Raw genomic sequence first — 7,812 nt, forward strand, 5'->3', positions numbered from 1 at the left:
CTTGACTTATCCAGTGTTGCCCTGAGAACGAGATATGTGCAGATCCTATCGGGATTGTCGGCGCATCGGGCGGCTTTGCTGGTCTTGTTTTACCATTGTCGAAATGTCTTGTAAACCGGGATTCCGAGTCTGATCGGGTCTTCCTGGGAGAAGGTCTATTCCTTTGTTGATCGCGAGAGCTTGTCATGGGCCAAGTTGGGACACCCCTGCAGGGTATAATCTTTCAAAAGCCGTGCCTGCGGTTATAGGCAGATGGGAATTTGTTAATGTCCGGTTGTAGATAACTTGACACCAGATCCAAATTAAAATGCATCAACCGCGTGTGTAGCCGTGATGGTCTCTTCTCGGCGGAGTCCGGGAAGTGAACACGGTTTCTGGGTTATGTTTGACGTAAGTAGGAGTTCAGGATCACTTCTTGGTCATTACTAGTTGATGACCGTTCCGCTTGCTCTCTTCTCGCTCTTATTTGCGTATGTTAGCCACCATATCATGCTTAGTCGCTGCTGCAGCCTCACCACTTTACCCCTTCCTTTCCCTTTAAGCTTTGGTAGTCTTGATACCCATGGTAATGGGATTGCTGAGTCCTCGTGGCTCACAGATTACTACAACAATAGTTGCAGGTACAGGTTATGCGATGATCATGACGCAAGAGCGATGCTTGCTTGCATTGAGTTCTTCTTCTGCTTCTTCGATCAGGGGATAGGTTCCAGGTCGGCAGCCTGGGCTTTTGCAAGGTGGATATCATTACATCAACATTACATAATAGATGGGGATACATACATAAGGCATACAATGCCACACGAATACAACATCACAATACATTAGAGCATCATCCGACTACGGATGAAACACAAACAAAAACTCAACGACATCCACCCTGCTAGCCCAAGCTGCCGACCTGGAACCTATCCCCTGATCGAAGAAGCAGAAGAGGAACTCAACGCAAGCAAGCATCGCTCTTGCGTCATGATCATCGCATAACCTGTACCTGCAACTGTTGTTGTAGTAATATGTGAGCCACGAGGACCCAGCAATCCCATTACCATGGGTATCAAGACTAGCAAAGCTTAAAGGGAAAGGAAGGGGTAAAGTGGTGAGGCTGCAGCAGCGACTAAGCATGATATGGTGGCTAACATACGCAAATAAGAGCGAGAAGAGAGCAAGCGGAACGGTCGTCAACTAGTAATGACCAAGAAGTGATCCTGAACTCCTACTTACGTCAAACATAACCCAGAAACCGTGTTCACTTCCCGGACTCCGCCGAGAAGAGACCATCACGGCTACACACGTGGTTGATGCATTTTAATTTGGATCTGGTGTCAAGTTATCTACAACCGGACATTAACAAATTCCCATCTGCCTATAACCGCAGGCACGGCTTTTGAAAGATTATACCCTGCAGGGGTGTCCCAACTTAGCCCATGACAAGCTCTCGCGATCAACAAAGGAATAGACCTTCTCCCAGGAAGACCCGATCAGACTCGGAATCCCGGTTTACAAGACATTTCGACAATGGTAAAACAAGACCAGCAAAGCCGCCCGATGCGCCGACAATCCCGATAGGATCTGCACATATCTCGTTCTCAGGGCAACACTGGATAAGTCAAGCTACGAGTAAAACCAGCCCTCGAGTTGCCCCGAGGTGGCCCCGCAGGCTGCTCAGTTCGGACCAACACTTAGACAAGCACTGGCCCGGGGGGGGGGGGCTAAAATAAAGATGACCCTTGGGTTGGCCGACCCAAGGGAAAGGGTAGGTGGTGGTGAGGCAAATGGTAAAACCAAGGTTGGGCCTTGCTGGAGGAGTTTTATTCAAAGCGAACTGTCAAGGGGGTCCCATAAATCACCCGACCGCGTAAGGAACGCAAAATCCGGGAACATAACACCGGTATGACGGAAACTAGGGCGGCAAGAGTGGAACAAAACACCAGGCAAAAGGCCGAGTCTTCCACCCTTTACCAAGTATATAGATGCATTAATAATATAAGAGATATTGTGATATCCCAACCAAAATCCTGTCCACCATGGAGCAATCTTCAACTTCACCTGCAACTAGCAACGCTATAAGAGGGCTGAGCAAAGCGATAACATAGCCAAACAACGGTTTGCATAGGAAAGGTGTCAATGGTTAGAGGTTCATGGCAATTTGGGATGGCTTGAATAAACAGGTGATAGGTAGCGCAACATAGCGATAGAACGAAGCAACTAGCATAGCAATGATAGTAGTGAGATCCAGGGTAGCGGTCATCTTGCCTGAAATCCCGCTAGGAAGAAGAACGAGTCCATGAAGAAGACGAACGGGAGCAGTCGAACGAATCCTCACAATCGCAACATTACCAGAAATAAGAAGCAACACCGGAAAGAAACAAACAACATGGTAATTGCACAAGCATAAACATGGCATGATGCACAAACAAGTATGATGCATGTCCGGTTTAATGAGGCATGGCATGGCAAAGTGCACAAACAATACTACAAATTAAGTGGAGCTCAATATGCAATGAGTTGCATATTGAAGAAACACCACATGCAAGTATTTAGTTCTCTCTCGTTTTGTACCCAACAATATTAAATGTTATTAAACATGGCAAGGGGTGAAGCACATGAAAAACTACCTATCTAGACAAGTTTAAATGAGGCCGGAATAATAAACAACAAGTCCGGAAAATCCCCATGTGCATAAAATGAATTTGGTACTGTTCTGTCCTAAACCATATTTTAAGTTTGTTAAACAGCAAAATAAAGTACAGCAAGTTAATCTATGCATTTTTCTACCCCATTTACATATGAAGTTTATTAAAATCCGAGCTACGGTTATTTAGTTATGAAATAAAACATTTTAGCATGGCAATTAAGCAAATTAAGGCAAACAACAATTTTAATCATTTTATCTTGGATGAAAGTTGCACATAATGAAAGTACATGAAAAATTGAGCAAGCTGCATATATGACATGTTTCATTTGGATGCTTGGATATTTAGATATGAGCAATGCAATTTTAATGGCATTTCTAAAAATATGCATGCACTCGATATGTGACAAAATCACAGAATGGAAAAAACATCTACGGGCCAAATGCAACGCACTGTGCAAAGCCCAAGATAGACCTGGCCCGAAATGGAAGAGTGTGTGTGAGGAAAAATTAAAAGGAGACAGTGCAGAAAAAGGGTCTCCTCCTGGGATTCGAACCCCAGACCTGCTGGATCGATGCACACTCTGAAGACCACTGGGATACAAGTGTTATGGTGATAAAAGAGGGGCTAGGCCCAACATGAAGAAGAACAAGGGCTTGATCTGAGTGAGCCAAAGTTGGTGCAAAAGTTGATGAAAAAGAACAAGGGGCACTTGGGATTTGATCCCGAGACCCCTCGGGTACATGCATGCGCTGTTAACCAGATGGGCTAAGATAGAACTTTGCTAAGGTATGCCTTACGCTCAAAATGAACTATGTTCTAGCGTTGATCTGACGAAACTGAAAATGGAAACAGAGATGGCTGCTCTGTGGCCGTGGCTGGAATAACTGAAACAACAACAACAAAAATGAAAAGGGAGGGAGAGCTGGGCTTGAACCCAGGACCTCACGGCTGGATGCATCGCTACTAGCCACTGCGCTAGCTGCTTGTTAGTGGAGGAAAAGGGCCATGACTCGAGCGAACACACAGGGTACTCGGAGGTTTCGTCGGCGAGAAAACGCGGCAGCGACTGCGGCTATAAAACAACGGCGGGCGTGCGGAAACTGGTGACGGTTAACTATAGAACGCGTGCGTGCAGCGACTCGAGCTCGAACTCGCACTCGACTCGGGCGCGGTCATGGCGAGATGGCGGCTATAGGTTCTAGGTGGGCATGGGGAGGCTGACGGGCGAGCTGTGGTGTGCGGGTGTGCAGATGCGTGTGCGCGAGCGGCAGAACAAGGGCTTCGAGAACGAGCTCGAGCAGGAGCTCGTCTCGGTCGCGGCAGCAAGGCACGGCGAGGCGATGCCTGTGCTGGGAGATGGCAAGACGCAGGGATGCTGCGTGAGCGCGGGACTTGACCTGCGGGTGATGCAGAGGAACAACAACTACACTGAAAGTTTCAGATATAGCCGGAGCATCGAGATCGTGGCGAAGACATGGATCGGGCGAGTGCTATGGGGTTCTACACGCTATGGAAAGAAATGGAGAGGGAGGTGCGTTACCCAGCTCACCCTAGGACACGACGAGATCGACGGAGACGATCCGGAGGCGTCGCGGACGAGCTCTGAACCATGGGCGCTTGCTGTCAACCGAAGAAGGAGGGAGCAGAGGAGGCAGCACGGTGCAGATCTTGGCGTTCCCTCGATGATGGAGTGGACGCAGAGGACGACGGGGACGACGGGAAGGCAGACGGACTCGGCTGAGGCAGCTGGAGGCGACCGGTGGGGCGACGATGGCGGCGACGTGCTTCAGCCGAAGAGTAAGAAGAGGAACTTGGCGTCTCCAGCCCTGTGTAGCCGTGGGAATGAGGTCGGGAAGGCGTCCTGGAGCGCGTGGACAGAGGTGGGAAGCCGTTGGGGCGCACTACGTCGGCGACGAGCATGAGCTTGCCTCGGCCATGGCGACGATCGGAAGAAGCAGCAGGCGCGAGAGGGGGATCTGAGTAGAGGCAGCGGCGCGGAGGGAGGTGAGGAGGAGAGGAAGAAACCCTAGGAGGGCGCGGGCGCTGCTTATAAAGGGACGCGAGCGCCGGGCCTCGATGTCCGTGAGCTCATGGCGCGACGGTGCGAGCGCTCTGGCTCTGAAGCGAGGGAGACGGAGGGGAACGGAGCAGGTTACCGTGTGGGGGATGGGCTGGGCCGGCTTAGAGGAGAGGAGTAGGTGGGCTTCGGTGGCTTGGCTGGGCCGCTGGGAGGCCCAGTGCAGCTGCAAGGTAAGACCTCTTTTCTTTCCTCTCTTAAAAATCTTTCTGCGAATAAATAATCCACAGGAAAGAAAAGGGAAAAGGTCAGAGGGTTGGGGAAGGAATATGCGAGATATAAATATATCCCTCTACTCCTGGAAATAGATGCTCTTCGAATCAATTGTCCTGGCAATTTTAGAGGTAGAAAAAATAATACAAGTTTGAATTAAATTCAATCTTGAGCCATTTTTGAACCCAACCAAAACAACTCCAAAATAGACGATATTTGCCAGAGAGGAGAAAGGCAATGTGCAGGATTTATTGGCAAAGATTGAACATTATTGGAGGCAGGAAAATGTCACTCGAGTAAATGTCTAAAATTTGAAAGAAAGGAAGAAGGAGATGGGGTTTGCTTGGAGATGGATTAACTTGAAGGGTGAAGATGCCAACAGCAATGAATACGAAGAGAAAGGGATCACACCAACATACACAATTAAAATGCACATGCGACAACAAGCAAGATGATCATGGCAACAACAAGGATGGCATAATGTAATATAACCAATGATGGACAATGCAAGAAGGGAAAATACGACAAAGACACTCATCATGATCATGGAAACAAACAATTGAACACACAACATCAACAATATAATTGGAAGGAACTAGAGCATCGGTCTTGGGGCGTTACAACACTCCACCACTACAAGAGGATCTCGTCCCGAGATCTAGGATGGCACCGGAGAGAAACGGAAGAGGAGGAGAAGAGGTAAAACTATGTTGCTTCTTCAACAAAAGAGTGAAACCATGAACCTTGAGAGGTTGAGCAATTTAAAAGAAGGAGTACAACAGAGATGAATGAGATTGCAAACAATCCGTTAGGAAAGAGGAACAAGGAACATTACGAGAACTTGAAGGTTGAAAAGACATGGAAACAAGGGCTTAACGAACCAAAAGAATATGGAGCCACACCGATATCGTGAGATAGCCAAAAAAACACGAATGCCAGAACTTGGGCGGCACTCCGGTTGAACATGAACTTGAGATGATGGGATGATACTTGATGAATCAACAACACACTGCCTCCGGAACTATTGAAAGAATGGCATAATGGGTAAGAAGGATTTCAGACAGCACTCAGGTTGGAAAGAGAGGCAATACTTGATAGGATGAGAGAACTCGAATGAAAAAACGACACGCCGGTTAAATGGATAAGCATGAAAAGAACATGATCTTGACAATTCGACATGATGAGTGAAAAGAGCAACATTACAATGCCTCCGGAAGAAAGAATAGAAGCTAGATCATTGGAATAACAGAATGGAGAAGGAAAATGCCAACTTCTGCCACAAATGAGCTTGGAAAACATCCTTGCAAAGAAGAATTGAACGGAGTTGTTGGAAAATCAATAACGAAAAGCACAAGCTTGTTGTGGGCTTATGGAAACATCTCAATATGCGGGTCTATCCTTGGTGGTACGTTCGAGTTCCTTTTGGATAGGGTCGCATATTGGGCGTGACATGGAGGCACACGGCAGGTCGAGGCATCAGCACCTAGAGCCTCTGTGAGCTACCATGCCGACTACCATCCACGCAACTGACTGATTACCAAGTTAGGCCAAAAGCCTAAGCTTGGGGTAGTACATATTCCCACCGACATTACATTCATGTTTACATATTTCATTCCAGTTGTCGGTGTGCACACTTTTTCATTGTATCATCCATGTTTAAATTGATTTTCTTGTTTTCTTCATGTGTGTTTGAAAAACTTTGAGAAAATCCCAAAAATATGTTTCCTACTTCTTTTTGAATTTTCTTCCTAGTTTAAATTGTTGTAGTACTCTCTCCGTCCGCAAATACTTGTCGGAGGAATGAACGGATCTAGATGTATTTTAATGTTGGATACATCCATTTTTAGTCATTTCTACGACAAGTATTTCTGGACGGAGGGAGTACTAAAAAGAAAACCCAAAAAGATTTCCTTGTTCTTCTTTTACTTGTTGGGAGCTTTCCCGTGTAAATAGGTTTTCTCGTTTTTGCTTTTCACTTTTTCATTTTCTTGCTTTTGAAAAACCAAAAACTCCAAAAATATTTCAGTGTGTTTCTTTGAATTTCTTTTTCTTTTATCGAGTCATACCGAGGAGAAGACCACGATGAAAATGTTGAGTGGCTCTCATTTGCATTATTGTTGATCTGACAAAGAGCCCATATTACCTTGTCTTCTCCTCTTGAATAAAATGTTTGCAGATTCCAGCTTAGAACACGACACTCTTGCACTATTATTATTTCAAATCATTCGGTCGTGCAAGTGAAAGGCAATAATGACGATATTAGATGAACTGGCCATGGCAGATAGAAACGGGTATGAACTCAACTTGTTCTATTTTGTAAATATGTTTAACCTAGTATCCATGATTCAACCTATTATAATCAAACATGTTTGCAATGACAATTAGAGATTATAGTTTCTCATGCCATGCATAAGTAGCTAGAAGTGAATAATGACTTATCTTGGATATTAACATTGCGTTAAAATGATTGTGATGTAGTATGATGATGTGGTATCCTCCTCGGAATGTTAGAGTGGCTTGACTTGGCACATGTTCATGCATGTAGTTGAATCAAAACAAACATAGCCTCTATGATATTTATGTTCATGGTGTTCATATCCTACTCATGCTAGTATCCAATGTTACTTACGCATAATGCATGTTCATGACCGTTGTTGCTCTCTTGCTGGCCGCTTCTCAACCTATTTGCTAGCCTTCGCCTGTACTAAGTGGGAACTCTGCTTGTACATCAAAAACCTAAAACCCAAGTTATTCCAGATGAGTCCACCATACCTACCTATATGCGGTATTACCCTGCTGTCCTAAGTAAATTTGCATGTGCCATCTCTAAAAACTTCAAATAAATATCCTTTTTGTGTGCCTGGATCATTCATGGAATGATAGTAGGTA

The sequence above is a fragment of the Triticum dicoccoides genome, chromosome 4B, assembly GCF_002162155.2.
Source record: "Triticum dicoccoides isolate Atlit2015 ecotype Zavitan chromosome 4B, WEW_v2.0, whole genome shotgun sequence".
Lineage (NCBI taxonomy): Eukaryota > Viridiplantae > Streptophyta > Magnoliopsida > Poales > Poaceae > Triticum > Triticum dicoccoides.